Source organism: Salmo salar, chromosome ssa02 (assembly GCF_905237065.1).
Source record: "Salmo salar chromosome ssa02, Ssal_v3.1, whole genome shotgun sequence".
Taxonomy (NCBI): Eukaryota; Metazoa; Chordata; class Actinopteri; order Salmoniformes; family Salmonidae; genus Salmo; species Salmo salar.
In genome coordinates this window covers 93,578,693-93,606,029 of record NC_059443.1, presented here as the reverse complement: position 1 = coordinate 93,606,029, position 27,337 = coordinate 93,578,693, and the positions used below count along the sequence as shown (strand labels likewise).

At 38.6% G+C, this 27,337-nt stretch overlaps 18 non-coding genes across 18 annotated transcripts; all 18 read right to left on the bottom strand.

The window, feature by feature from the left end:
• Positions 1-1,317: 1,317 nt before the first annotated feature.
• trnam-cau (transfer RNA methionine (anticodon CAU)) lies at positions 1,318-1,390 on the bottom strand. Its single transcript has one exon. It is a non-coding gene; the product is annotated as a tRNA-Met (tRNA).
• Positions 1,391-1,656: 266 nt separating this feature from the next.
• On the bottom strand, positions 1,657-1,729 carry trnam-cau (transfer RNA methionine (anticodon CAU)). Its single transcript has one exon. It is a non-coding gene; the product is annotated as a tRNA-Met (tRNA).
• Positions 1,730-8,192: 6,463 nt separating this feature from the next.
• On the bottom strand, positions 8,193-8,265 carry trnam-cau (transfer RNA methionine (anticodon CAU)). The gene has a single exon. It is a non-coding gene; the product is annotated as a tRNA-Met (tRNA).
• A 2,237-nt stretch (positions 8,266-10,502) lies between these two features.
• trnal-caa (transfer RNA leucine (anticodon CAA)) lies at positions 10,503-10,575 on the bottom strand. The gene has a single exon. It is a non-coding gene; the product is annotated as a tRNA-Leu (tRNA).
• Positions 10,576-14,050: 3,475 nt separating this feature from the next.
• On the bottom strand, positions 14,051-14,123 carry trnam-cau (transfer RNA methionine (anticodon CAU)). The gene has a single exon. It is a non-coding gene; the product is annotated as a tRNA-Met (tRNA).
• A 957-nt stretch (positions 14,124-15,080) lies between these two features.
• trnat-cgu (transfer RNA threonine (anticodon CGU)) lies at positions 15,081-15,153 on the bottom strand. The gene has a single exon. It is a non-coding gene; the product is annotated as a tRNA-Thr (tRNA).
• A 612-nt stretch (positions 15,154-15,765) lies between these two features.
• Positions 15,766-15,838, bottom strand: trnam-cau (transfer RNA methionine (anticodon CAU)). The gene has a single exon. It is a non-coding gene; the product is annotated as a tRNA-Met (tRNA).
• A 612-nt stretch (positions 15,839-16,450) lies between these two features.
• On the bottom strand, positions 16,451-16,523 carry trnam-cau (transfer RNA methionine (anticodon CAU)). Its single transcript has one exon. It is a non-coding gene; the product is annotated as a tRNA-Met (tRNA).
• A 273-nt stretch (positions 16,524-16,796) lies between these two features.
• trnam-cau (transfer RNA methionine (anticodon CAU)) lies at positions 16,797-16,869 on the bottom strand. The gene has a single exon. It is a non-coding gene; the product is annotated as a tRNA-Met (tRNA).
• Positions 16,870-19,910: 3,041 nt separating this feature from the next.
• On the bottom strand, positions 19,911-19,983 carry trnat-cgu (transfer RNA threonine (anticodon CGU)). Its single transcript has one exon. It is a non-coding gene; the product is annotated as a tRNA-Thr (tRNA).
• A 633-nt stretch (positions 19,984-20,616) lies between these two features.
• On the bottom strand, positions 20,617-20,689 carry trnat-cgu (transfer RNA threonine (anticodon CGU)). Its single transcript has one exon. It is a non-coding gene; the product is annotated as a tRNA-Thr (tRNA).
• A 612-nt stretch (positions 20,690-21,301) lies between these two features.
• On the bottom strand, positions 21,302-21,374 carry trnam-cau (transfer RNA methionine (anticodon CAU)). The gene has a single exon. It is a non-coding gene; the product is annotated as a tRNA-Met (tRNA).
• A 1,619-nt stretch (positions 21,375-22,993) lies between these two features.
• On the bottom strand, positions 22,994-23,066 carry trnat-cgu (transfer RNA threonine (anticodon CGU)). The gene has a single exon. It is a non-coding gene; the product is annotated as a tRNA-Thr (tRNA).
• Positions 23,067-23,921: 855 nt separating this feature from the next.
• trnam-cau (transfer RNA methionine (anticodon CAU)) lies at positions 23,922-23,994 on the bottom strand. The gene has a single exon. It is a non-coding gene; the product is annotated as a tRNA-Met (tRNA).
• Positions 23,995-24,262: 268 nt separating this feature from the next.
• Positions 24,263-24,335, bottom strand: trnam-cau (transfer RNA methionine (anticodon CAU)). Its single transcript has one exon. It is a non-coding gene; the product is annotated as a tRNA-Met (tRNA).
• A 957-nt stretch (positions 24,336-25,292) lies between these two features.
• trnat-cgu (transfer RNA threonine (anticodon CGU)) lies at positions 25,293-25,365 on the bottom strand. The gene has a single exon. It is a non-coding gene; the product is annotated as a tRNA-Thr (tRNA).
• A 621-nt stretch (positions 25,366-25,986) lies between these two features.
• On the bottom strand, positions 25,987-26,059 carry trnam-cau (transfer RNA methionine (anticodon CAU)). Its single transcript has one exon. It is a non-coding gene; the product is annotated as a tRNA-Met (tRNA).
• A 957-nt stretch (positions 26,060-27,016) lies between these two features.
• trnat-cgu (transfer RNA threonine (anticodon CGU)) lies at positions 27,017-27,089 on the bottom strand. The gene has a single exon. It is a non-coding gene; the product is annotated as a tRNA-Thr (tRNA).
• Positions 27,090-27,337: the final 248 nt, after the last annotated feature.

Here is a 27,337-nt window from a genome sequence, read left to right as displayed (position 1 = left end):
TTTAAACATTGAGCGTAAAGAAAAAATATCGATAACGACCTTCAGATTTTGACAGTGACGTTGTAAGCACCGTGCCAAAATGTATGGTCTGAAAGTCCACATCACCTGAGAAAAAAACTATGATTTCATTCTAAAGTAAAAAATATAGATATCGACCTTAAGATGTGGTATCCACTGTGACAAAAGTATGTATTGTCTGGAAGTCCAAAACCATTGAGAATTCATTTTCACTTCATCTTCAGACAACACTTTCTTATTAAAATCTTTGCTGCCCCGTGTGAGGATCGAACTCACAACCTTCAGATTATGAGACTGACGCGCTACGTACTGCGCTAACGAGGCACATTTAATCAACAAATCGAAAGAAAAAATTATCAATACCGACATTCACTTTTTGACAGTGACGTTGTAAGCACCGTGCCAAAATGTATGGTCTGAAAAACCACAACACCTGAGAAAAAAACTATGATTTCATTCTAAAGTAAAACAATTTGATATCGACCTTAAGATGTGGTTTCCACCGTGACAAAAGTATGTATTGTCTGAAAGTCCAAAACCACTGAGAATTAATTTTCACCTTCAGACAACACTGTCTTTTTATAAGCTTTGCTGCCCCGTGTGAGGATCGAACTCACGACCTTCAGATTATGAGACTGACGCGCGCCTGCAGCACCAACGAGGCACATTAAATCATTAAATGTAAGAAAAAATATCGATACCGACCTTCAGATTTTGACAGTGACGTTGTAAGCACCGTGCCAAAATGTATGGTCTGAAAGTCCACAACACCTAAGAAATAAACAATGATTTCATTCTAAAGTAAAAAATATAGATATCGATACCGACCTTCAGATTTTGACAGTGACGTTGTAAGCACCGTGACAAAAGTATGTATCGTCTGAACGTCCAATACCACTGAGAATTAATTGTCACTTATTCTTCAGAAAACACTGTTTTTTTAAAAGCTTTGCTGCGCCGTGTGAGGATCGAACTCACGACCTTCAGATTATGAGACAGACGCCCTGCCTGCTGCGCCAACGAGGCACTTTTAAACATTAAGCGTAAAGAAAAAATATCGATAACGACCTTCACTTTTTGACAGTGACGTTGTAAGCACCGTGCCAAAATGTATGGTCTGAAAGTCCACAACACCTGAGAAAAAAAACAATGATTTCATTCTAAAGTAAAAAATATAGATATCGACCTTAAGATTTGGTATCCACTGTGACAAAAGTATGTATTGTCTGAAAGTCCAAAACCACTGAGAATTCATTTTCACTTCATCTTCAGACAACACTGTCTTTTTAAAAGGTTTGCTGCCCCGTGTGAGGATCGAACTCACGACCTTCAGATTATGAGACTGACGGGCTACCTACTGCGCTAACGAGGCACATTTAATAAACAAATCGAAAGAAAAAAATATCGATACCGACCTTCACTTTTTGACAGTGATGTTGTAAGCACCGTGCCAAAATGTGTGGTCTGGAAAACCACAACACCTGAGAAAAAAACTATGATTTCATTCTAAAGTAAAACAATTTGATATCGAGCTTAAGATGTGCTTTCCACCGTGACAAAAGTATGTATTGTCTGAAAGTCCAAAACGACTGAGAATTTATTTTCACCTTCAGACAACAGTCTTTTTATAAGCTTTGCTGCCCCGTGTGAGGATCGAACTCACGACCTCCAGATTATGAGACTGACGCGCTGCCTGCTGCGCCAACGAGGCACTTCTAAATATTAAGCGTAAAGAAATAATATCGATAACGACCTTCAGATTTTGACAGTGACGTTGTAAGCACCGTGCCAAAATGTATGGTCTGAAAGTCCACATCACCTGAGAAAAAAACTATGATTTCATTCTAAAGTAAAAAATATAGATATCGACCTTAAGATGTGGTATCCACTGTGACAAAAGTATGTATTGTCTGAAAGTCCAAAACATCTGAGAATTAATTTTCACTTCATCTTCGGACAACACTGTCTTTTTAAAAGCATTGCTGCCCCGTGTGAGGATCGAACTCCCGACCTTCAGACTATGAGACTGACGCGCTACCTACTGCGCTAACGAAGCACATTTAATCGACAAATCGAAAGAAAAAAATATCGATACCGACATTCACTTTTTGACAGTGAAGTTGTAAGCACCGTGCCAAAAGGTATGGTCTGAAAAACCACAACACCTGAGAAAAAAACTATGATTTCATTCTAAAGTAAAACAATTTGATATCGACCTTAAGATGTGGTTTCCACCGTGACAAAAGTATGTATTGTCTGAAAGTCCAAAACCACTGAGAATTAATCTTCACACAACACTGTCTTTTTATAAGCTTTGCTGCCCCGTTTGAGGATCGAACTCACGACCTTCAGATTATGAGACTGACGCGCTGCCTGCTGCGCCAACGAGGACTTCTAAACATTAAGCGTAAAGAAAAAATATCGATAACGACCTTCAGATTTTGACAGTGACGTTGTAAGCACCGTGATAAAAGTAAGTATCGTCTGAACGTCCAATACCACTGAGAATTAATTCTCACTTCATCTTCAGAAAACACTGTCTTTTTAAAAGCTTTGCTGCCCCGTGTGAGGATCGAACTCACGACATTCAGATTATGAGACTGACGCGCTGCCTGCTGCGCCAACGAGGCACTTTTAAACATTGAGCGTAAAGAAAAAATATCGATAACGACCTTCAGATTTTGACAGTGACGTTGTAAGCACCGTGCCAAAATGTATGGTCTGAAAGTCCACATCACCTGAGAAAAAAACAATGATTTCATTCTAAAGTAAAAAATATAGATATCGACCTTAAGATGTGGTATCCACTGTGACAAAAGTATGTATTGTCTGGAAGTCCAAAACCATTGAGAATTAATTTTCACTTCATCTTCAGACAACACTTTCTTATTAAAAGCTTTGCTGCCCCGTGTGAGGATCGAACTCACAACCTTCAGATTATGAGACTGACGCGCTACGTACTGCGCTAACGAGGCACATTTAATCAACAAATCGAAAGAAAAAAATTATCAATACCGACATTAACTTTTTGACAGTGACGTTGTAAGCACCGTGCCAAAATGTATGGTCTGAAAAACCACAACACCTGAGAAAAAAACTATGATTTCATTCTAAAGTAAAACAATTTGATATCGACCTTAAGATGTGGTTTCCACCGTGACAAAAGTATGTATTGTCTGAAAGTCCAAAACCACTGAGAATTAATTTTCACCTTCAGACAACACTGTCTTTTTATAAGCTTTGCTGCCCCGTGTGAGGATCGAACTCACGACCTTCAGACTATGAGACTGACGCGCGCCTGCAGCACCAACGAGGCACATTAAATCATTAAGTGTAAGAAAAATATCGATACCGACCTTCAGATTTTGACAGTGACGTTGTAAGCACCGTGCCAAAATGTATGGTCTGAAAGTCCACAACACCTAAGAAATAAACAATGATTTCATTCTAAAGTAAAAATATAGATATCGATACCGACCTTCAGATTTTGACAGTGACGTTGTAAGCACCGTGACAAAAGTATGTATCGTCTGAATTTCCAATACCACTGAGAATTAATTGTCACTTATTCTTCAGAAAACAGTTTTTTTAAAAGCTTTGCTGCGCCGTGTGAGGATCGAACTCACGACCTTCAGATTATGAGACAGACGCGCTGCCTGCTGCGCCAACGAGGCACTTTTAAACATTAAGTGTAAAGAAAAAATATCGATAACGACCTTCACTTTTTGACAGTGACGTTGTAAGCACCGTGCCAAAATGTATGGTCTGAAAGTCCACAACACCTGAGAAAAAAACAATGATTTCATTCTAAAGTAAAAAATATAGATATCGACCTTAAGATTTGGTATCCACTGTGACAAAAGTATGTATTGTGTGAAAGTCCAAAACCACTGAGAATTCATTTTCACTTCATCTTCAGAGAACACTGTCTTTTTAAAAGGTTTGCTGCCCCGTGTGAGGATCGAACTCTCGACCTTCAGATTATGAGACTGACGGGCTACCTACTGCGCTAACGAGGCACATTTAATCAACAAATCGAAAGAAAAAAATATCGATACCGACCTTCACTTTTTGACAATGATGTTGTAAGCACCGTGCCAAAATGTGTGGTCTGGAAAACCACAACACCTGAGAAAAAAACTATGATTTCATTCTAAAGTAAAACAATTTGATATCGACCTTAAGATGTGGTTTCCACCGTGACAAAAGTATGTATTGTCTGAAAGTCCAAAACCACTGAGAATTAATCTTCACACAACACTGTCTTTTGATAAGCTTTGCTGCCCCGTTTGAGGATCGAACTCACGACCTTCAGATTATGAGACTGACGCGTTGCCTGCTGCGCCAACGAGGACTTCTAAACATTAAGCGTAAAGAAAAAATATCGATAACGACCTTCAGATTTTGACAGTGACGTTGTAAGCACCGTGCCAAAATGTATGGTCTGAAAGTCCACATCACCTGAGAAAAAAACAATAATTTCATTCTAAAGTAAAAAATATAGATATCGACCTTAAGATGTGGTATCCACCGTGACAAAAGTATGTATTGTCTGAAAGTCCAAAACCAGTGAGAATTAATTTTCACTTCATCTTCAGAAAACACTGTCTTTTTAAAAGCTTTGCTGCCCCGTGTGAGGATCGAACCCACGATCGTCAGATTACGATACTGACGCGCTACCTACTGCGCTAACTAGGCACAGTTCATCAACACATCGAAAGAAAAAATTATCGATAACGACCTTCACTTTTTGACAGTGACGTTGTAAGCACAGTGCCAAAATATATGGTCTGAAAAACCACAACACATGAGAAAAAAACAATGATTTCATTCTAAAGTAAAACAATTTGATATCGACCTTAAGATGTGGTTTCCACCGTGACAAAAGTATGTATTGTCTGAAAGTCCAAAACCACTGAGAATTAATTTTCACCATCAGACAACAGTCTTTTTATAAGCTTTGCTGCCCCTTGTGAGGATGGAACTCACGACCTTGAGATTATGAGACTGACGCACTGCCTGCTGCACCACCGAGGCAAAGTAATTCATTTAGTGTAAGAAAAAATATCGATACCGACCTTCAGATTTTGACAGTGACGTTGTAAGCACCGTGTCAAAATGTATGGTCTGAAAAACCACAACACCTGAGAAAAAAATTATGATTTCATTCTAAAGTAAAACAATTTGATATCGAACTTAAGATGTGGTTTCCACCGTGACAAAAGTATGTATTGTCTGAAAGTCCAAAAGCACTGAGAATTAATTTTCACCATCAGACAACAGTCTTTTTATAAGCTTTGCTGACCCGTGTGAGGATCGAACACACGACTTTCAGATTATGAGACTGACGCACTGCCTGCTGCACAAACGAGGCACATCAAATCATTGAGTGTAAGAAAAAATATCTATACCGACCTTCAGATTTTGACAGTGACGTTGTAAGCACCGTGCCAAAATGTATGGTCTGAAAAACCACAACACCTGAGAAAAAAACTATGATTTCATTCTAAAGTAAAACAATTTGATATCGACCTTAAGATGTGGTTTCCACCGTGACAAAAGTATGTATTGTCTGAAAGTCCAAAACAACTGAGAATTTATTTTCACCTTCAGACAACAGTCTTTTTATAAGCTTTGCTGCCCCGTGTGAGGATCGACCTCACGACCTCCAGATTATGAGACTGACGCGCTGCCTGCTGCACCAACGAGGCACATTAAATCTTTAGATGTAAGAAAAAATATCGATACCGACCTTCACTTTTTGACAGTGACGTTGTAAGCACCGTGCCAAAATGTATGGTCTGAAAGTCCACAACACCTAAGAAAAAAAACAATGATTTCATTCTAAAGTAAAAAATATAGATATCGATACCGACCTTCAGAATTTGACAGTGACGTTGTAAGCACCGTGCCAAAATGTATGGTCTAAAAGTCCACAACACCTAAGAAAAAAACAATGATTTCATTCTAAATTAAAAAATATAGATATCGATACCGACCTTCAGATTTTGACAGTGACGTTGTAAGCACCGTGACAAAAGTATGTATCGTCTGAACGTCAAATACCACTGAGAATTAATTTTCACTTCATCTTCAGAAAACACTGTCTTTAGAAAGCTTTGCTGCCCCGTGTGAGGATCGAACTCACGACCTTCAGATTATGAGACTGACGCACTGCCTGCTGCGCCAACGAGGCACTTTCGAACAATAAGCGTAAAGAAAAAATATCGATAACGACCTTCAGATTTTGACAGAGACGATGTAAGCACCGTGCCAAAATGTATGGTCTGAAAGTCCACATCACCTGAGAAAAAAACAATAATTTCATTCTAAAGTAAAAAATATAGATATCGACCTTAAGATGTGGTATCCACCGTGACAAAAGTATGTATTGTCTGAAAGTCCAAAACCAGTGAGAATTAATTTTCACTTCATCTTCAGAAAACACTGTCTTTTTAAAAGCTTTGCTGCCCCGTGTGAGGATCGAACTCACGATCATCAGATTACGATACTGACGCGCTACCTACTGCGATAACTAGGCACAGTTCATCAACACATCGAAAGAAAAAATTATCGATAACGACCTTCACTTTTTGACAGTGACGTTGTAAGCACAGTGCCAAAATATATGGTCTGAAAAACCACAACACATGAGAAAAAAACAATGATTTCATTCTAAAGTAAAACAATTTGATATCGACCTTAAGATGTGGTTTCCACCGTGACAAAAGTATGTATTGTCTGAAAGTCCAAAACCACTGAGAATTAATTTTCACCATCAGACAACAGTCTTTTTATAAGCTTTGCTGCCCCTTGTGAGGATGGAACTCACGACCTTCAGATTATGAGACTGACGCGCTGCCTGCTGCACCAACGAGGCAAAGTAAATCATTTAGTGTAAGAAAAAATATCGATACCGACCTTCAGATTTTGACAGTGACGTTGTAAGCACCGTGTCAAAATGTATGGTCTGAAAAACCACAACACCTGAGAAAAAAAATTATGATTTCATTCTAAAGTAAAACAATTTGATATCGACCTTAAGATGTGGTTTCCACCGTGACAAAAGTATGTATTGTCTGAAAGTCCAAAACATCTGAGAATTAATTTTCACTTCATCTTCAGAGAACACGTTCTTTTTAAAATCTTTGCTGCCAGGTGTGAGGATCGAACTCGCGACCTTCAGATTATGAGACTGAGGCACTACCTTCTGCGCTAACGAAGCACATTTAATCAACAAATCGAAAGAAAAAATTATCGATACCGACCTTCACTTTTTGACAGTGACGTTGTAAGCACCGTGCCAAAATGTATGGTCTGAAAAACCACAACACCTGAGAAAAAAACTATGATTTCATTCTAAAGTAAAACAATTTGATATCGACCTTAAGATGTGGTTTCCACCGTGACAAAAGTATGTATTGTCTGAAAGTCCAAAACCACTGAGAATTAATTTTCACCATCAGACAACAGTCTTTTTATAAGCTTTGCTGCCCCGTGTGAGTATCGAACTCACGACCTTCAAATTACGAGACTGACGCCCTGCCTGCTGCACCAACGAGGCACATTAAATCGGTAAGTGTAAGAAAAAATATCGATACCGACCTTCAGATTTTGACGCTGAGGTTGTAAGCACCGTGCCAAAATGTATGGTCTGAAAGTCCACAACACCTGAGAAAAAAACAATGATTTCATTCGAAAGTAAGAAATATAGATATCGACCTTAAGATGTGGTATCCACCGAAACAAAAGTATGTATTGTCTGAAAGTCCAAAACATCTGAGAATTAATTGTCACTTATTCTTCAGACAACACTTTCTTTTTAAAATCTTTGCTGCCCCGTGTGAGGATTTAACTCACGACCTTCAGATTATGAGACTGACGCGCTACCTAATGCGCTAACGAAGCACATTTAATCAACAAATCGAAAGAAAAAATTATCGATACCGACCTTCACTTTTTGACAGTGACGTTGTAAGCACCGTGCCAAAATGTATGGTCTGAAAAACCACAACACCTGAGAAAAAAACTATGATTTCATTCTAAAGTAAAACAATTTGATATCGACCTTAAGATGTGGTTTCCACCGTGACAAAAGTATGTATTGTCAGAAAGTCCAAAACTACAGAAAATTTATTTTCACCTTCAGACAACAGTCTTTTTATACGCTTTGCTGCCCCGTGTGAGGATCGAACTCACGACCTCCAGATTATGAGACTGACGCGCTGCCTACTGCGCCAACGAGGCACTTCTAAATATTAAGCGTAAAGAAATAATATCGATAACGACCTTCAGATTTTGACAGTGACGTTGTAAGCACCGTGCCAAAATGTATGGTCTGAAAGTCCACATCACCTGAGAAAAAAACTATGATTTCATTCTAAAGTAAAAAATATAGATATCGACCTTAAGATGTGGTATCCACTGTGACAAAAGTATGTATTGTCTGAAAGTCCAAAACAACTGAGAATTAATTTTCACTTCATCTTCGGACAACACTGTCTTTTTAAAAGCATTGCTGCCCCGTGTGAGGATCGAACTCCCGACCTTCAGACTATGAGACTGACGCGCTACCTACTGCGCTAACGAAGCACATTTAATCGACAAATCGAAAGAAAAAAATATCGATACCGACCTTCACTTTTTGACAGTGAAGTTGTAAGCACCGTGCCAAAAGGTATGGTCTGAAAAACCACAACACCTGAGAAAAAAACTATGATTTCATTCTAAAGTAAAACAATTTGATATCGACCTTAAGATGTGGTTTCCACCGTGACAAAAGTATGTATTGTCTGAAAGTCCAAAACCACTGAGAATTAATCTTCACACAACACTGTCTTTTTATAAGCTTTGCTGCCCCGTTTGAGGATCGAACTCACGACCTTCAGATTATGAGACTGACGCGCTGCCTGCTGCGCCAACGAGGACTTCTAAATATTAAGCGTAAAGAAAAAATATCGATAACGACCTTCAGATTTTGACAGTGACGTTGTAAGCACCGTGATAAAAGTATGTATCGTCTGAACGTCCAATACCACTGAGAATTAATTCTCACTTCATCTTCAGAAAACACTGTCTTTTTAAAAGCTTTGCTGCCCCGTGTGAGGATCGAACTCACGACATTCAGATTATGAGACTGACGCACTGCCTGCTGCGCCAACGAGGCACTTTTAAACATTGAGCGTAAAGAAAAAATATCGATAACGACCTTCAGATTTTGACAGTGACGTTGTAAGCACCGTGCCAAAATGTATGGTCTGAAAGTCCACATCACCTGAGAAAAAAACAATGATTTCATTCTAAAGTAAAAAATATAGATATCGACCTTAAGATGTCGTATCCACTGTGACAAAAGTATGTATTGTCTGGAAGTCCAAAACCATTGAGAATTAATTTTCACTTCATCTTCAGACAACACTTTCTTATTAAAAGCTTTGCTGCCCCGTGTGAGGATCGAACTCACAACCTTCAGATTATGAGACTGACGCGCTACGTACTGCGCTAACGAGGCACATTTAATCAACAAATCGAAAGAAAAAATTATCAATACCGACATTAACTTTTTGACAGTGACGTTGTAAGCACCGTGCCAAAATGTATGGTCTGAAAAACCACAACACCTGAGAAAAAAACTATGATTTCATTCTAAAGTAAAACAATTTGATATCGACCTTAAGATGTGGTTTCCACCGTGACAAAAGTATGTATTGTCTGAAAGTCCAAAACCACTGAGAATTAATTTTCACCTTCAGACAACACTGTCTTTTTATAAGCTTTGCTGCCCCGTGTGAGGATCGAACTCACGACCTTCAGACTATGAGACTGACGCGCGCCTGCAGCACCAACGAGGCACATTAAATCATTAAGTGTAAGAAAAAATATCGATACCGACCTTCAGATTTTGACAGTGACGTTGTAAGCACCGTGCCAAAATGTATGGTCTGAAAGTCCACAACACCTAAGAAATAAACAATGATTTCATTCTAAAGTAAAAAATATAGATATCGATACCGACCTTCAGATTTTGACAGTGACGTTGTAAGCACCGTGACAAAAGTATGTATCGTCTGAATTTCCAATACCACTGAGAATTAATTGTCACTTATTCTTCAGAAAACAGTTTTTTTAAAAGCTTTGCTGCGCCGTGTGAGGATCGAACTCACAACCTTCAGATTATGAGACAGACGCGCTGCCTGCTGCGCCAACGAGGCACTTTTAAACATTAAGCGTAAAGAAAAAATATCGATAACGACCTTCACTTTTTGACAGTGACGTTGTAAGCACCGTGCCAAAATGTATGGTCTGAAAGTCCACAACACCTGAGAAAAAAAACAATGATTTCATTCTAAAGTAAAAAATATAGATATCGACCTTAAGATTTGGTATCCACTGTGACAAAAGTATGTATTGTGTGAAAGTCCAAAACCACTGAGAATTCATTTTCACTTCATCTTCAGACAACACTGTCTTTTTAAAAGGTTTGCTGCCCCGTGTGAGGATCGAACTCTCGACCTTCAGATTTTGAGACTGACGGGCTACCTACTGCGCTAACGAGGCACATTTAATCAACAAATCGAAAGAAAAAAATATCGATACCGACCTTCACTTTTTGACAGTGATGTTGTAAGCACCGTGCCAAAATGTGTGGTCTGGAAAACCACAACACCTGAGAAAAAAACTATGATTTCATTCTAAAGTAAAACAATTTGATATCGACCTTAAGATGTGGTTTCCACCGTGACAAAAGTATGTATTGTCTGAAAGTCCAAAACCACTGAGAATTAATCTTCACACAACACTGTCTTTTTATAAGCTTTGCTGCCCCGTTTGAGGATCGAACTCACGACCTTCAGATTATGAGACTGACGCGCTGCCTGCTGCGCCAACGAGGACTTCTAAACATTAAGCGTAAAGAAAAAATATCGATAACGACCTTCAGATTTTGACAGTGACGTTGTAAGCACCGTGCCAAAATGTATGGTCTGAAAGTCCACATCACCTGAGAAAAAAACAATAATTTCATTCTAAAGTAAAAAATATAGATATCGACCTTAAGATGTGGTATCCACCGTGACAAAAGTATGTATTGTCTGAAAGTCCAAAACCAGTGAGAATTAATTTTCACTTCATCTTCAGAAAACACTGTCTTTTTAAAAGCTTTGCTACCCCGTGTGAGGATCGAACCCACGATCGTCAGATTACGATACTGACGCGCTACCTACTGCGCTAACTAGGCACAGTTCGTCAACACATCGAAAGAAAAAATTATCGATAACGACCTTCACTTTTTGACAGTGACGTTGTAAGCACAGTGCCAAAATATATGGTCTGAAAAACCACAACACATGAGAAAAAAACAATGATTTCATTCTAAAGTAAAACAATTTGATATCGACCTTAAGATGTGGTTTCCACCGTGACAAAAGTATGTATTGTCTGAAAGTCCAAAACCACTGAGAATTAATTTTCACCATCAGACAACAGTCTTTTTATAAGCTTTGCTGCCCCTTGTGAGGATGGAACTCACGACCTTCAGATTATGAGACTGACGCGCTGCCTGCTGCACCACAGAGGCAAAGTAAATCATTTAGTGTAAGAAAAAATATCGATACCGACCTTCAGATTTTGACAGTGACGTTGTAAGCACCGTGTCAAAATGTATGGTCTGAAAAACCACAACACCTGAGAAAAAAATTATGATTTCATTCTAAAGTAAAACAATTTGATATCGACCTTAAGATGTGGTTTCCACCGTGACAAAAGTATGTATTGTCTGAAAGTCCAAAAGCACTGAGAATTAATTTTCACCATCAGACAACAGTCTTTTTATAAGCTTTGCTGACCCGTGTGAGGATCGAACACACGACTTTCAGATTATGAGACTGACGCACTGCCTGCTGCACAAACGAGGCACATCAAATCATTGAGTGTAAGAAAAAATATCTATACCGACCTTCAGATTTTGACAGTGACGTTGTAAGCACCGTTCCAAAATGTATGGTCTGAAAAACCACAACACCTGAGAAAAAAACTATGATTTCATTCTAAAGTAAAACAATTTGATATCGACCTTAAGATGTGGTTTCCACCGTGACAAAAGTATGTATTGTCTGAAAGTCCAAAACAACTGAGAATTTATTTTCACCTTCAGACAACAGTCTTTTTATAAGCTTTGCTGCCCCGTGTGAGGATCGACCTCACGACCTCCAGATTATGAGACTGACGCGCTGCCTGCTGCACCAACGAGGCACATTAAATCTTTAGATGTAAGAAAAAATATCGATACCGACCTTCACTTTTTGACAGTGACGTTGTAAGCACCGTGCCAAAATGTATGGTCTGAAAGTCCACAACACCTAAGAAAAAAAACAATGATTTCATTCTAAAGTAAAAAATATAGATATCGATACCGACCTTCAGATTTTGACAGTGACGTTGTAAGCACCGTGCCAAAATGTATGGTCTGAAAGTCCACAACACCTAAGATAAAAAACAATGATTTCATTCTAAAGTAAAAAATATAGATATCGATACCGACCTTCAGATTTTGACAGTGACGTTGTAAGCACCGTGCCAAAATGTATGGTCTGAAAGTCCACAACACCTAAGATAAAAACAATGATTTCATTCTAAATTAAAAAATATAGATATCGATACCGACCTTCAGATTTTGACAGTGACGTTGTAAGCACCGTGACAAAATGTATGGTCTGAAAAACCACAACACCTGAGAAAAAAACTATGATTTCATTCTAAAGTAAAACAATTTGATATCGACCTTAAGATGTGGTTTCCACCGTGACAAAAGTATGTATTGTCTGAAAGTCCAAAACCACTGAGAATTTATTTTCACCATCAGAGAACAGTCTTTTTATAAGCTTTGCTGCCCCGTGTGAGAATCGAACTCACGACCTTCAAATTACGAGACTGACGCGCTGCCTGCAGCACCAACGAGGGACATTAAATCATTAACTGTAAGAAAAAATATCGATACCGACCTTCAGATTTTGACTGTGACGTTGTAAGCACCGTGCCAAAATGTATGGTCTGAAAGTCCACAACACCTGAGAAAAAAACTATGATTTCATTCGAAAGTAAGAAATATAGATATCGACCTTAAGATTAAGTTTCCACCGTGACAAAAGTATGTATTGTCTGAAAGTCCAAAACCAGTGAGAATTAATTTTCACCTTCAGACAACACTGTCTTTCTATAAGCTTTGCTGCCCCGTGTGAGGATCGAACTCACGACCTTCAGATTAAGAGACTGACGCACTGCCTGCTGCGCCAACGAGGCACTTTTAAACATTGAGCGTAAAGAAAAAATATCGATAACGACCTTCAGATTTTGACAGTGACGTTGTAAGCACCGTGCCAAAATGTATGGTCTGAAAGTCCACATCACCTGAGAAAAAAACAATGATTTCATTCTAAAGTAAAAAATATAGATATGGATTCCGACCTTCAGATTTTGACAGTGACGTTGTAAGCACCGTGACAAAATGTATGGTCTGAAAAACCACAACACCTGAGAAAAAAACAATGATTTCATTCTAAAGTAAAAAATATAGATATCGACCTTAAGATGTGGTATCCACTGTGACAAAAGTATGTATTGTCTGGAAGTCCAAAACCACTGAGAATTAATTTTCACTTCATCTTCAGACAACACTTTCTTATTAACAGCATTGCTGCCCCGTGTGAGGATCGAACTCACAACCTTCAGATTATGAGACTTAGGGGCTACCTACTGCGCTAACGAAGCACATCTAATCATCAATTCGAAAGAGAAAATTATCAATACCGACCTTCACTTTTTGACAGTGACGTTGTAAGCACCGTGCCAAAATGTATGGTCTGAAAAACCACAACACCTGAGAAAAAAACAATGATTTCATTCTAAAGTAAAACAATTTGATATCGACCTTAAGATGTGGTTTCCACCGTGACAAAAGTATGTATTGTCTGAATGTCCAAAACCACTGAGAATTAATTTTCACCTTCAGACAACACTGTCGTTTTATAAGCTTTGCTGCCCCGTGTGAGGATCGAACTCACGACCTTCAGATTATGAGACTGACGCGCTGCCTGCTGCGCCAACGAGGCACTTCTAAACATTAAGCGTAAAGAAAAAATATCGATAACGACCTTCAGATTTTGACAGTGACGTTGTAAGCACCGTGCCAAAATGTATGGTCTGAAAGTCCACATCACCTGAGAAAAAAAATATGATTTCATTCTAAAGTAAAAAATATAGATATCGACCTTAAGATGTGGTATCCACTGTGACAAAAGTATGTATTGTCTGAAAGTCCAAAACAACTGAGAATTAATTTTCACTTCATCTTCAGACAACACTGTCTTTTTAAAAGCTTTGCTGCCCCGTGTGAGGATCGAACTCACGACCTTCAGATTATGAGACTGACGAGCTACCTACTGCGCTAACGAAGCACATTTAATCAACAAATCGAAAGAAAAAAATATCAATACCGACCTTCACTTTTTGACAGTGACGTTGTAAGCACCGTGCCAAAATGTATGGTCTGAAAAACCACAACACCTGAGAAAAAAACAATGATTTCATTCTAAAGTAAAACAATTTGATATCGACCTTAAGATGTGGTTTCCACCGTGACAAAAGTATGTATTGTCTGAAAGTCCAAAACATCTGAGAATTAAATTTCACTTCATCTTCAGAGAACACTTTCTTTTTAAAATCTTTGCTGCCCCGTGTGAGGATCGAACTCGCGACCTTCAGATTATGAGACTGACGCGCTACCTACTGCGCTAACGAAGCACATTTAATCAACAAATCTAAAGAAAAAATTATCGATACCGACCTCCACTTTTTGACAGTGACGTTGTAAGCACCGTGCCAAAATGTATGGTCTGAAAAACCACAACACCTGAGAAAAAAACAATGATTTCATTCTAAAGTAAAACAATTTGATATCGACCTTAAGATGTGGTTTCCACCGTGACAAAAGTATGTATTGTCTGAAAGTCCAAAACCACTGAGAATTTATTTTCACCATCAGACAACAGTCTTTTTATAAGCTTTGCTGCCCCGTGTGAGAATCGAACTCACGACCTTCAAATTACGAGACTGACGCGCTGCCTGCTGCACCAACGAGGCACATTAAATCGTTAAGTGTAAGAAAAAATATCGATACCGACCTTCAGATTTTGACGCTGACGTTGTAAGCACCGTGCCAAAATGTATGGTCTGAAAGTCCACAACACCTGAGAAAAAAACTATGATTTCATTCGAAAGTAAGAAATATAGATATCGACCTTAAGATGTGGTATCCACCGAAACAAAAGTATGTATTGTCTGAAAGTCCAAAACATCTGAGAATTAATTGTCACTTATTCTTCAGACAACATTTTCTTTTTAAAATCTTTGCTGCCCCGTGTGAGGATCTAACTCACGACCTTCAGATTATGATACTGACGCGCTACCTACTGCGCTAACGAAGCACATTTAATCATGAAATCGAAAGAAAAAAATATCGATACCGACCTTCACTTTTTGACAGTGACGTTGTAAGCACCGTGCCAAAATGTATGGTCTGAAAAACCACAACACCTGAGAAAAAAACTATGATTTCATTCTAAAGTAAAACAATTTGATATCGACCTTAAGATGTGGTTTCCACCGTGACAAAAGTATGTATTGTCTGAAAGTCCAAAACCAGTGAGAATTAATTTTCACCTTCATAAAACACTGTTTTTTTAAAAGCTTTGCTGCCCCGTGTGAGGATCGAACTCACGACCTTCAGATTATGAGACTGACGCGCTGCCTGCTGCGCCAACGAGGCACTTTTAAACATTAAGCGTAAAGAAAAAATATCGATAAAGACTTTCACTTTTTGACAGTGACGTTGTAAGCACCGTGCCAAAATGTATGGTCTGAAAAACCACAACACCTGAGAAAAAAACAATGATTTCATTCTAAAGTAAAAAATATAGATTTCGACGTTAAGATGTGGTATCCACTGTGACAAAACTATATATTGTCTGAAAGTCCAAAAGCAGTGAGAATTAATTTTCACCTTCAGACAACACTGTCTTACTATAAGCTTTGCTGCCCCGTGTGAGGATCGAACTCACGACCTTCAGACTATGAGACTGACGCACTGCCTGCTGCGCCAAAGAGGCAGTTTTAAACGTTGAGCGTAAAGAAAAAATATCGATAACGACCTTCAGATTTTGACAGTGACGTTGTAAGCACCGTGCCAAAATGTATGGTCTGAAAGTCCACATCACCTGAGAAAAAAAATATGATTTCATTCTAAAGTAAAACAATTTGATATCGACCTTAAGATGTGGTTTCCACCGTGACAAAAGTATGTATTGTCTGAAAGTCCAAAACAACTGAGAATTAATTTTCACTTAATCTTCAGAGAACACTGTCTTTTTAAAAGCTTTTCTGCCCCGTGTGAGGATCGAACTCACGACGTTCAGATTATGAGACTGACGCGCTACCTACTGCGCTAACGAAGCACATTTAATCGACAAATCGAAAGAAAAAAATATCAATACCGACCTTCACTTTTTGACAGTGACGTTGTAAGCACCGTGCCAAAATGTATGGTCTGAAAAACCACAACACCTGAGAAAAAAACAATGATTTCATTCTAAAGTAAAACAATTTGATATCGACCTTAAGATGTGGTTTCCACCGTGACAAAAGTATGTATTGTCTGAAAGTCCAAAACATCTGAGAATTAAATTTCACTTCATCTTCAGAGAACACTTTCTTTTTAAAATCTTTGCTGCCCCATGTGAGGATCGAACTCACGACCTTCAGATTATGAGACTGACGCGCTACCTACTGCGCTAACAAAGCACATTTAATCAACAAATCTAAAGAAAAAATTATCGATACCGACCTTCACTTTTTGACAGTGACGTTGTAAGCACCGTGCCAAAATGTATGGTCTGAAAAACCACAACACCTGAGAAAAAAACTATGATTTCATTCTAAAGTAAAACAATTTGATATCGACCTTAAGATGTGGTTTCCACCGTGACAAAAGTATGTATTGTCTGAAAGTCCAAAACCACTGAGAATTTATTTTCACCATCAGAGAACAGTCTTTTTATAAGCTTTGCTGCCCCGTGTGAGAATCGAACTCACGACCTTCAAATTACGAGACTGACGCGCTGCCTGCAGCACCAACGAGGGACATTAAATCATTAAGTGTAAGAAAAAATATCGATACCGACCTTCAGATTTTGACTGTGACGTTGTAAGCACCGTGCCAAAATGTATGGTCTGAAAGTCCACAACACCTGAGAAAAAAACTATGATTTCATTCGAAAGTAAGAAATATAGATATCGACCTTAAGATGTGGTATCCACCGAAACAAAAGTATGTATTGTCTGAAAGTCCAAAACATCTGAGAATTAATTGTCACTTATTCTTCAGACAACACTTTCTTTTTAAAATCTTTGCTGCCCCGTGTGAGGATCTAACTCACGACCTTCAGATTATGAGACTGACGTGCTGCATGCTGCACCAACGAGGCACATTAAAGCATTAAGTGTAAGAAAAAATATAGATACCGACCTTCAGATTTTGACAGTGACGTTGTAAGCACCGTGCCAAAATGTATGGTCTGAAAGTCCACAACACCTAAGAAAAAAACAATGATTTCATTCTAAAGTAAAAAATATAGATATGGATACCGACCTTCAGATTTTGACAGTGACGTTGTAAGCACCGTGACAAAAGTATGTATCGTCTGAACGTCCAATTCCACTGAGAATTAATTTTCACCTCATCTTCAGAAAACACTGTTTTTTTAAAAGCTTTGCTGCCCCGTGTGAGGATCGAACTCACGACCTTCAGATTATGAGACTGAGGCGCTACCTACTGTGCTAACGAGGCACATCTAATCAATAATTCGAAAGAAAAAATTATCAATACCGACCTTCACTTTTTGACAGTGACGTTGTAAGCACCGTGCCAAAAGGTATGGTCTGAAAAACCACAACACCTGAGAAAAAAACAATGATTTCATTCTAAAGTAAAACAATTTGATATCGACCTTAAGATTAAGTTTCCACCGTGACAAAAGTATGTATTGTCTGAAAGTCCAAAACCAGTGAGAATTAATTTTCACCTTCAGACAACACTGTCTTTCTATAAGCTTTGCTGCCCCGTGTGAGGATCGAACTCACGACCTTCAGATTATGAGACTGACGCACTGCCTGCTGCGCCAACGAGGCACTTTTAAACATTGAGCGTAAAGAAAAAATATCGATAACGACCTTCAGATTTTGACAGTGACGTTGTAAGCACCGTGCCAAAATGTATGGTCTGAAAGTCCACATCACCTGAGAAAAAAACAATGATTTCATTCTAAAGTAAAAAAGTATAGATATGGATTCCGACCTTCAGATTTTGACAGTGACGTTGTAAGCACCGTGACAAAAGTATGTATCGTCTGAACGTCCAATACCACTGAGAATTAATTTTCACTTCATCTTCAGAAAACACTGTTTTTTTAAAAGCTTTGCTGCCCCGTGTGAGGATCGAACTCACGACCTTCAGATTATGAGACTGACGCCCTGCCTGCTGCGCCAACGAGGCACTTTTAAACATTAAGCGTAAAGAATAAATATCGATAACGACTTTCCCTTTTTGACAGTGACCTTGTAAGCACCGTGGCAAAATGTATGGTCTGAAAAACCACAACACCTGAGAAAAAAACAATGATTTCATTCTAAAGTAAAACAATTTGATATCGACCTTAAGATGTGGTTTCCACCGTGACAAAAGTATGTATTGTCTGAAAGTCCAAAACCACTGAGAATTAATTTTCACCTTCAGACAACACTGTCTTTTTATAAGCTTTGCTGCCCCGTGTGAGGATCGAACTCACGACCTTCAGATTATGAGACTGACGCCCTGCCTGCTGCGCCAACGAGGCACTTTTAAACATTAAGCGTAAAGAAAAAATATCGATAACGACTTTCCCTTTTTGACAGTGACCTTGTAAGCACCGTGGCAAAATGTATGGTCTGAAAAACCACAACACCTGAGAAAAAAACAATGATTTCATTCTAAAGTAAAACAATTTGATATCGACCTTAAGATGTGGTTTCCACCGTGACAAAAGTATGTATTGTCTGAAAGTCCAAAACCACTGAGAATTAATTTTCACCTTCAGACAACACTGTCTTTTTATAAGCTTTGCTGCCCCGTGTGAGGATCGAACTCACGACCCTCAGATTATGAGACTGACGCGCTGCCTGCTGCGCCAACGAGGGACTTCTAAACATCAAGCGTAAAGAAAAAATATCGATAACGACCTTCAGATTTTGACAGTGACTTTGTAAGCACCGTGCCAAAATGTATGGTCTGAAAGTCCACATCACCTGAGAAAAAAAATATGATTTCATTCTAAAGTAAAAAATATAGATATCGACCTTAAGATGTGGTATCCACTGTGACAAAAGTATGTATTGTCTGAAAGTCCAAAAAAACTGAGAATTAATTTTCACTTCATCTTCAGACAACACTGTCTTTTTAAAAGCTTTTCTGCCCCGTGGGAGGATCGAACTCACAACGTTCAGATTATGAGAGTGACGCGCTACCTACTGCGCTAACGAAGCACATTTAATCGACAAATCGAAAGAAAAAAATATCAATACCGACCTTCACTTTTTGACAGTGACGTTGTAAGCACCGTGCCAAAATGTATGGTCTGAAAAACCACAACACCTGAGAAAAAAACAATGATTTCATTCTAAAGTAAAACAATTTGATATCGACCTTAAGATGTGGTTTCCACCGTGACAAAAGTATGTATTGTCTGAAAGTCCAAAACCACTGAGAATTTATTTTCACCACCAGAGAACAGTCTTTTTATAAGCTTTGCTGCCCCGTGTGAGAATCGAACTCACGACCTTCAAATTACGAGACTGACACGCTGCCTGCTGCACCAACGAGGCACATTAAATCGTTAAGTGTAAGAAAAAATATCGATACCGACCTTCAGATTTTGACGCTGACGTTGTAAGCACCGTGCCAAAATGTATGGTCTGAAAGTCCACAACACCTGAGAAAAAAACTATGATTTCATTCGAAAGTAAGAAATATAGATATCGACCTTAAGATGTGGTATCCACCGAAACAAAAGTATGTATTGTCTGAAAGTCCAAAACATCTGAGAATTAATTGTCACTTATTCTTCAGACAACACTTTCTTTTTAAAATCTTTGCTGCCCCGTGTGAGGATCGAACTCACGACCTTCAGATTATGAGACTGACGCGCTGCATGCTGCACCAACGAGGCACATTAAAGCATTAAGTGTAAGAAAAAATATAGATACCGACCTTCAGATTTTGACAGTGACGTTGTAAGCACCGTGCCAAAATGTATGGTCTGAAAGTCCACAACACCTAAGAAAAAAACAATGATTTCATTCTAAAGTAAAAAATATAGATATGGATACCGACCTTCAGATTTTGACAGTGACGTTGTAAGCACCGTGACAAAAGTATGTATCGTCTGAACGTCCAATTCCACTGAGAATTAATTTTCACTTCATCTTCAGAAAACACTGTCTTTTTAAAAGCTTTGCTGCCCCGTGTGAGAATCGAACTCACGACCTTCAAATTACGAGACTGACGCGCTGCCTGCTGCACCAACGAGGCACATTAAATCGTTAAGTGTAAGAAAAAATATCGATACCGACCTTCAGATTTTGACGCTGACGTTGTAAGCACCGTGCCAAAATGTATGGTCTGAAAGTCCACAACACCTGAGAAAAAAACTATGATTTCATTCGAAAGTAAGAAATATAGATATCGACCTTAAGATGTGGTATCCACCGAAACAAAAGTATGTATTGTCTGAAAGTCCAAAACATCTGAGAATTAATTGTCACTTATTCTTCAGACAACACTTTCTTTTTAAAATCTTTGCTGCCCCGTGTGAGGATCTAACTCACGACCTTCAGATTATGATACTGACGCGCTACCTACTGCGCTAACGAAGCACATTTAATCATGAAATCGAAAGAAAAAATTATCGATACCGACCTTCACTTTTTGACAGTGACGTTGTAAGCACCGTGCCAAAATGTATGGTCTGAAAAACCACAACACCTGAGAAAAAAACTATGATTTCATTCTAAAGTAAAACAATTTGATATCGACCTTAAGATGTGGTTTCCACCGTGACAAAAGTATGTATTGTCTGAAAGTCCAAAACCAGTGAGAATTAATTTTCACCTTCAGAAAACACTGTTTTTTTAAAAGCTTTGCTGCCCCGTGTGAGGATCGAACTCACGACCTTCAGATTATGAGACTGACGCGCTGCCTGCTGCGCCAACGAGGCACTTTTAAACATTAAGCGTAAAGAAAAAATATCGATAAAGACTTTCACTTTTTGACAGTGACGTTGTAAGCACCGTGCCAAAATGTATGGTCTGAAAAACCACAACACCTGAGAAAAAAACAATGATTTCATTCTAAAGTAAAAAATATAGATATCGACGTTAAGATGTGGTATCCACTGTGACAAAAGTATATATTGTCTGAAAGTCCAAAACCAGTGAGAATTAATTTTCACCTTCAGACAACACTGTCTTTCTATAAGCTTTGCTGCCCCGTGTGAGGATCGAACTCACGACCTTCAGACTATGAGACTGACGCACTGCCTGCTGCGCCAACGAGGCACTTTTAAACATTCAGCGTAAAGAAAAAATATCGATAACGACCTTCAGATTTTGACAGTGACGTTGTAAGCACCGTGCCAAAATGTATGGTCTGAAAGTCCACATCACCTGAGAAAAATCAATGATTTCATTCTAAAGTAAAAAATATAGATATGGATTCCGACCTTCAGATTTTGACAGTGACGTTGTAAGCACCGTGACAAAAGTATGTATCGTCTTCATCTTCAGAAAACACTGTTTTTTTAAAAGCTTTGCTGCCCTGTGTGAGGATCGAACTCACGACCTTCAGATTATGAGACTGACGCCCTGCCTGCTGCGCCAACGAGGTACTTTTAAACATTAAGCGTAAAGAAAAAATATCGATAACGACTTTCCCTTTTTGACAGTGACCTTGTAAGCACCGTGGCAAAATGTATGGTCTGAAAAACCACAACACCTGAGAAAAAAACTATGATTTCATTCTAAAGTAAAACAATTTGATATCGACCTTAAGATGTGGTTTCCACCGTGACAAAAGTATGTATTGTCTGAAAGTCCAAAACCACTGAGAATTAATTTTCACCTTCAGACAACACTGTCTTTTTATAAGCTTTGCTGCCCCGTGTGAGGATCGAACTCACGACCTTCAGATTATGAGACTGACGCGCTGCCTGCTGCGCCAACGAGGGACTTCTAAACATCAAGCGTAAAGAAAAAATATCGATAACGACCTTCAGATTTTGACAGTGACGTTGTAAGCACCGTGCCAAAATGTATGGTCTGAAAGTCCACATCACCTGAGAAAAAAAATATGATTTCATTCTAAAGTAAAAAATATAGATATCGACCTTAAGATGTGGTATCCACTGTGACAAAAGTATGTATTGTCTGAAAGTCCAAAACAACTGAGAATTAATTTTCACTTCATCTTCAGACAACACTGTCTTTTTAAAAGCTTTTCTGCCCCGTGGGAGGATCGAACTCACGACGTTCAGATTATGAGAGTGACGCGCTACCTACTGCGCTAACGAAGCACATTTAATCGACAAATCGAAAGAAAAAAATATCAATACCGACCTTCACTTTTTGACAGTGACGTTGTAAGCACCGTGCCAAAATGTATGGTCTGAAAAACCACAACACCTGAGAAAAAAACAATGATTTCATTCTAAAGTAAAACAATTTGATATCGACCTTAAGATGTGGTTTCCACCGTGACAAAAGTATGTATTGTCTGAAAGTCCAAAACCACTGAGAATTTATTTTCACCATCAGACAACAGTCTTTTTATAAGCTTTGCTGCCCCGTGTGAGAATCGAACTCACGACCTTCAAATTACGAGACTGACGCGCTGCCTGCTGCACCAACGAGGCACATTAAATCGTTAAGTGTAAGAAAAAATATCGATACCGACCTTCAGATTTTGACGATTACGTTGTAAGCACCGTGCCAAAATGTATGGTCTGAAAGTCCACAACACCTGAGAAAAAAACTATGATTTCATTCGAAAGTAAGAAATATAGATATCGACCTTAAGATGTGGTATCCACCGAAACAAAAGTATGTATTGTCTGAAAGTCCAAAACATCTGAGAATTAATTGTCACTTATTCTTCAGACAACACTTCCTTTTTAAAATCTTTGCTGCCCCGTGTGAGGATCTAACTCACGACCTTCAGATTATGAAACTGACGCGCTGCATGCTGCACCAACGAGGCACATTAAAGCATTAAGTGTAAGAAAAAATATAGATACCGACCTTCAGATTTTGACAGTGACGTTGTAAGCACCGTGACAAAAGTATGTATCGTCTGAACGTCCAATTCCACTGAGAATTAATTTTCACTTCATCTTCAGAAAACACTGTTTTTTTAAAAGCTTTGCTGCCCCGTGTGAGGATCGAACTCACGACCTTCAGATTATGAGACTGACGCACTGCCTGCTGCGCCAACGAGGCACTTTTAAACATTAAGCGTAAAGAAAAAATATCGATAACGACTTTCACTTTTTGACAGTGACGTTGTAAGCACCGTGCCAAAATGTATGGTCTGAAAAACCACAACACCTGAGAAAAAAACAATGATTTCATTCTAAAGTAAAAAATATAGATATCGACGTTAAGATGTGGTATCCACTGTGACAAAAGTATATATTGTCTGGAAGTCCAAAACCACTGAGAATTAATTTTCACTTCATCTTCAGACAACACTTTCTTATTAAAAGCTTTGCTGCCCCGTGTGAGGATCGAACTCACGACCTTCAGATTATGAGACTGACGCGCTACCTACTGCGCTAACGAAGCACATTTAATCGACAAATCGAAAGAAAAAAATATCGATACCGACCTTCACTTTTTGACAGTGACGTTGTAAGCACCGTGCCAAAAGGTATGGTCTGAAAAACCACAACACCTGAGAAAAAAACAATGATTTCATTCTAAAGTAAAACAATTTGATATCGACCTTAAGATGTGGTTTCCACCGTGACAAAAGTATGTATTGTCTGAAAGTCCAAAACCACTGAGAATTAATTTTCACCTTCAGACAACACTGTCTTTTTATAAGCTTTGCTGCCCCGTGTGAGGATCGAACTCACGACCTTCAGATTATGAGACTGACGCGCTGCCTGCTGCGCCAACGAGGCACTTCTAAAGATTAAGCGTAAAGAAAAAATATCGATAACGACCTTCAGATTTTGACAGTGACGTTGTAAGCACCGTGCCAAAATGTATGGTCTGAAAGTCCACATCACCTGAGAAAAAAAATATGATTTCATTCTAAAGTAAAAAATATAGATATCGACCTTAAGATGTGGTATCCACTGTGACAAAAGTATGTATTGTCTGAAAGTCCAAAACAACTGAGAATTAATTTTCACTTCATCTTCAGACAACACTGTCTTTTTAAAAGCTTTGCTGCCCCGTGTGAGGATCGAACTTACAACCTTCAGATTATGAGACTGACGCGCTACCTACTGCGCTAACGAAGCACATTTAATCAACAAATCGAAAGAAAAAAATATCAATACCGACCTTCACTTTTTGACAGTGACGTTGTAAGCACCGTGCCAAAATGTATGGTCTGAAAAACCACAACACCTGAGAAAAAAACAATGATTTCATTCTAAAGTAAAACAATTTGATATCGACCTTAAGATGTGGTTTCCACCGTGACAAAAGTATGTATTGTCTGAAAGTCCAAAACATCTGAGAATTAAATTTCACTTCATCTTCAGAGAACACTTTCTTTTTAAAATCTTTGCTGCCCCGTGTGAGGATCGAACTCGCGACCTTCACATTATGAGACTGACGCGCTACCTACTGCGCTAACGAAGCACATTTAATCAACAAATCTAAAGAAAAAATTATCGATACCGACCTTCACTTTTTCACAGTGACGTTGTAAGCACCGTGCCAAACTGTATGGTCTGAAAAACCACAACACCTGAGAAAAAAACTATGATTTCATTCTAAAGTAAAACAATTTGATATCGACCTTAAGATGTGGTTTCCACCGTGACAAAAGTATGTATTGTCTGAAAGTCCAAAACCACTGAGAATTTATTTTCACCATCAGACAACAGTCTTTTTATAAGCTTTGCTGCCCCGTGTGAGAATCGAACTCACGACCTTCAAATTACGAGACTGACGCGCTGCCTGCTGCACCAACGAGGCACATTAAATCGTTAAGTGTAAGAAAAAATATCGATACCGACCTTCAGATTTTGACACTGACGTTGTAAGCACTGTGCCAAAATGTATGGTCTGAAAGTCCACAACACCTGAGAAAAAAACTATGCTTTCATTCGAAAGTAAGAAATATAGATATCGACCTTAAGATGTGGTATCCACCGAAACAAAAGTATGTATTGTCTGAAAGTCCAAAACATCTGAGAATTAATTGTCACTTATTCTTCAGACAACAATTTCTTTTTAAAATCTTTGCTGCCCCGTGTGAGGATCTAACTCACGACCTTCAGATTATGAGACTGACGCGCTGCCTGCTGCACCAAGCAGGCACATTAAAGCGTTAAGTGTAAGAAAAAATATCGATACCGACCTTCAGATTTTGACAGTGACGTTGTAAGCACCGTGCCAAAATGTATGGTCTGAAAGTCCACAACACCTAAGAAAAAAACAATGATTTCATTCTAAAGTAAAAAATATAGATATCGATACCGACCTTCAGATTTTACAGTGACGTTGTAAGCACCGTGACAAAAGTATGTATCGTCTGAACGTCCAATACCACTGAGAATTCATTTTCACAAAACACTGTCTTTTTAAGAGATTTGCTGCCCCGTGTGAGGATCGAACTCACGACCTTCAGATTATGAGACTGACGCGCTGCCTGCTGCGCCAACGAGGCACTTCTAAATATTAAGCGTAAAGAAAAAATATCGATAACGACCTTCAGATTTTGACAGTGACGTTGTAAGCACCGTGCCAAAATGTATGGTCTGAAAGTACACATCACCTGAGAAAAAAAATATGATTTCATTCTAAAGTAAAAAATATAGATATCGACCTTAAGATGTGGTATCCACTGTGACAAAAGTATGTATTGTCTGAAAGTCCAAAACAACTGAGAATTAATTTTCACTTCATCTTCAGACAACACTGTCTTTTTAAAAGCTTTGCTGCCCCGTGTGAGGATCGAACTTACGACCTTCAGATTATGAGACTGACGCGCTACCTACTGCGCTAACGAAGCACATTTAATCAACAAATCGAAAGAAAAAAATATCAATACCGACCTTCACTTTTTGACAGTGACGTTGTAAGCACCGTGCCAAAATGTATGGTCTGAAAAACCACAACACCTGAGAAAAAAACAATGATTTCATTCTAAAGTAAAACAATTTGATATCGACCTTAAGATGTGGTTTCCACCGTGACAAAAGTATGTATTGTCTGAAAGTCCAAAACATCTGAGAATTAAATTTCACTTCATCTTCAGAGAACACTTTCTTTTTAAAATCTTTGCTGCCCCGTGTGAGGATCGAACTCGCGACCTTCACATTATGAGACTGACGCGCTACCTACTGCGCTAACGAAGCACATTTAATCAACAAATCTAAAGAAAAAATTATCGATACCGACCTTCACTTTTTCACAGTGACGTTGTATGCACCGTGCCAAACTGTATGGTCTGAAAAACCACAACACCTGAGAAAAAAACTATGATTTCATTCTAAAGTAAAACAATTTGATATCGACCTTAAGATGTGGTTTCCACCATGACAAAAGTATGTATTGTCTGAAAGTCCAAAACCACTGAGAATTTATTTTCACCATCAGACAACAGTCTTTTTATAAGCTTTGCTGCCCCGTGTGAGAATCGAACTCACGACCTTCAAATTACGAGACTGACGCGCTGCCTGCTGCACCAACGAGGCACATTAAATCGTTAAGTGTAAGAAAAAATATCGATACCGACCTTCAGATTTTGACACTGACGTTGTAAGCACTGTGCCAAAATGTATGGTCTGAAAGTCCACAACACCTGAGAAAAAAACTATGCTTTCATTCGAAAGTAAGAAATATAGATATCGACCTTAAGATGTGGTATCCACCGAAACAAAAGTATGTATTGTCTGAAAGTCCAAAACATCTGAGAATTAATTGTCACTTATTCTTCAGAGAA